Genomic DNA, 3598 nt, shown 5'->3' on the forward strand with positions numbered 1-3598 from the left:
GATGGACACTCCAGTCGGGCCCTGAGAAGACCCTAGAGATGGCCCGGGGCATTCAGCTCTGTGGCTGCTGACCAGGGCAGCCCGCGGGTGTCTGTGAACACGAAGTCACTTGTGACGTGAGTGCTGCTGGTGCCCGCAGGGTGGAGGACACAGCTAACCTGCCACACACCTACTCAGAAGTTACCAGATGCCCCAGCTCATACTGCCCACTCCTCCCTATCTAGTTCAGAAGAAATGATCCCCAGATGTTAGTAACAAGAAAAGAACTAGCACTGGAATTAAGAATATATACTCCAGGGCTTCCCTGGTGGCGCAGTGGTTGAGAGTCCGCCTGCCGATGCAGGGGACGCGGGTTCGTGCCCCGGTCCGGGAAGATTCCCACATGCCGCGGAGCGGCTGGGCCCGTGAGCCATGGCCGCTGAGCCTGCGCGTTCGGAGCCTGCGCGTCCGGAGCCTGCGCGTCCGGAGCCTGCGCTCCGCAATGGGAGAGGCCACAACAGTGAGAAGCCCGCGTACAGCAAAAAAAAAAAAAAGAAGAATATATACTCCCAAAAATTGGGGCGGAGGGAGGGTAACAGGTAGGGGAAGCATATGCACATCAGAAAAATAACTACCTCTGGAAGCAGAAAAAAATGTCAGACAACATTTCATCTAATCTGGACTATACGTATACCATAATTTATTAATCCAGTTTAACGACTGTTTATTGAGCACCCACTATGTGCCAGACACCTTGGAAGAAGTGGTGAGCAAAGCAGACAAGAATCCCCGCCTCGTAGGACTTACGTTCTAGTGAAGCGTGAGGAGAAGCAGACAACAGACAGTAAAGGCGTATCCGGTATATCAGCTGGTGGCAGCGCTTGTAAAGAAAAGTAAAGCCGGAAAGAGAATAGCGAGTCTGAGTGTGGCTGCCATTGTAAACAGTGGTCAGAAAAAGCCTGACCAGGCTTCCCTGGTGGCGCGGTGGTTAAAGAATCTGCCTGCCAGTGCAGGGGACGCAGGTTCGAGCCCTGGTCCGGGAAGATCTTACATGCCATGGAGCAGCTAAGCCCATGCGCCACAGCTACTGAAGCCCGCACATCTAGAGCCCGTGCTCCACAACAAGGGAAGCCACCACAATGAGAAGCCTGCGCACCACAACAAAGAGTAGCCCCTGCTCGCCGCAACTAGAGAAAGCCCGCTCACAGCAACAAAGACCCAACGCAGCCAAAATAAATTAAAAAAAAAAATTCTAGAAGAAAATATGGGCAAATTTTTTATTAAAGAAAAAGCCTGACCTGAGAAGGTGACATCCCAGCAAAGCCCTAAGGTGCTGATTAGCCTGCCAAGGACACAGATGGGGAAGGGGAGGAGGTCCGAGGTGACATTTGAAGACATTTTTAGAAATCAATGATAAACCCTTCTCATCACTTCTTTTCAGTATTATACTGTAAGTACTAGTTAATGCAACAAGACAAGAAAAGGAAATAAAAAGTATACAGATTGAGGAGGAATAAATAACATGGTTTTAGTTTGCAGATGACATAATCATCTATGGAGAAAATCCAAAAGAATTAGCCAAAAAGGAAAGGAAAGAAAAGAAAAAGAAACTTCTGGAACTAATAATCAATTATAAGGACTTCCCTGGTGGTCCAGTGGGTAAGATTCTGCGCTCCCAATGCAGGGGGCCCAGGTTCGATCCCTGGTCAGGGAACTAGATCCCGCATGCATGCTGCAACTAAGGGTCCGCATGCCGCAGCTAAGACCTGGCACAGCCAAAATAAATAAATATTTAAAAATAATAATAATCAGTTATAGCAAGGTTGCAGGATACAAGGTTAATATACAGAAGTCAATTGCTTTCCTATATACTAGCAATGAACTATTGGAATTTGAAATTTAAAACACAATACCATTTACATTAGCACCAAAATAAATAAATAAATACTTAGGTAAAAATCTAACAAAATATGTATAAGATCTATATGAGGAAAACTACAAAACTGTGATGAAAGGAATCAAAGACCTAGATCAATGGCGAGATAGTCCATGTTGATGGATAGGAAGACTCAATATTGTCACGATGTCAGTTTTTCCCAACTTGATCTATAGATTCAATGCAATCCTAATCAAAACCCCACCAATCAACTAACTGATTCTTTTCTGGAGAGGCAAAAGACCCAGAATAGCCAACATAATATTCAAGAATAAACTTGGAAGACTGATAGTATCCAACTTCAAGGCTTACTACAGAGCTACAGCAATCGAGACAGTGTGGTATGGGCAAAAGATTAGACAAAACAGATCAGTGGGGCAGAGTAGAGAGCTCAGAAATAGACCCACATAAATGCAGTCAACTGATCTTTGACAAAGAGGCAAAGGCAATACAATGGAGCAAAGACAGTCTTTTCAACAAATGGTGCTGGTACAACTGGACATCCACGTGCAAAAAATGAATCTAGACCCAGACCTTACACCCTTTACAAAAAATAACTCCAGGGCTTCCCTGGTGGCGTAGTGGTTGAGAGTCCGCCTGCCGATGCAGGGGACACGGGTTCGTGCCCCGGTCCGGGAAGATCCCACACACCGCGGAGCGGCTGGGCCCGTGAGCCATGGCCGCTGAGCCTGCGCGTCCGGAGCCTGTGCTCCGCAACGGCGGAGGCCACAGCAGTGAGAGGCCCACGTACTGCAAAAATAATAATAATAATAATAATAATAACTCAAGATCAATCATAGACCCAAATGTAAAATAGAAAACTGTAAAATTCCTAGAAGACAGCACAGGAGAAAACCTAGATGACCTTGGGTGTGCCGATGACTCTGTGGACACGACACCAAAGGCTGATCCGTGAAAGAGAGAACTGGTAAAGCAGAACTTCATTAAAATGAAACACTTCTCTGCAAAAGACAATATGTCAAAAGAATGAGAAGATAAATCACAGACGAGGAGAAAACATTTGCAAAAGACACATCTGAGAAATGACTGTTATCCAAAATATAGAAAGAACTCTTAAAACTCAACAATAAAATGAGTAACCCAACTGAAAAATGGTCAAATGACCTTAATAGACCCCTCACCAGAAGGAGAAGATATACAGATGGCAAATGAGCACATGAAAAGATGCTCCACATCCTATGTCATTGGAGAAATGCATATGATAAAAGAACGAGATACCCCTGCACACCTATAAGAATGGCCAAAATCCAGACACTGACAAGATCCCTGGTCGCCCCCCACCCCACCCCCGGCCCCCGGGTCGGGCCGGTTCTGACAGCTCCAGGGGACGGAGGTCCTTCGGGAAAGGAAGCTGGAGCCTGAAGGGTTACCCAGCTCTGATGCTGTTCAACCAAAAAGGCAACAGCTGGTCTCAGAGCCGAGCAGATGGTGAGAGCAAAGGGCTCCTCAGGCAGCCATGGGAAAGGGCCCAGGGGAGTGGAAACCCCTTTGAGAGCAAGACTAAAGCTAAACCACCGGAAGGAAGGCAAACAAACCCCCCTCTTAACCTCAGTGGAGAAAGCGGCCCAGACCTAGCTGGGGGACTACTACCAAGACGCCCACCCACCAGCCAGCACCAGTCCCCAAGCTCAGCCCTGTCCCGCTCAGGGAGACCTTTCCCTA

General features: G+C 47.2%; 1 non-coding gene across 1 annotated transcript; it reads left to right on the forward strand.

Moving 5' to 3' along the window:
* The first annotated feature begins 1620 nt into the window (after positions 1 to 1620).
* TRNAG-CCC (transfer RNA glycine (anticodon CCC)) lies at positions 1621 to 1693 on the forward strand. The gene has a single exon. It is a non-coding gene; the product is annotated as a tRNA-Gly (tRNA).
* The last annotated feature ends 1905 nt before the right edge of the window (positions 1694 to 3598 follow it).

This window comes from Lipotes vexillifer, unplaced genomic scaffold (assembly GCF_000442215.2).
Source record: "Lipotes vexillifer unplaced genomic scaffold, Lipotes_vexillifer_v1.1 scaffold1094, whole genome shotgun sequence".
Taxonomy (NCBI): Eukaryota; Metazoa; Chordata; class Mammalia; order Artiodactyla; family Lipotidae; genus Lipotes; species Lipotes vexillifer.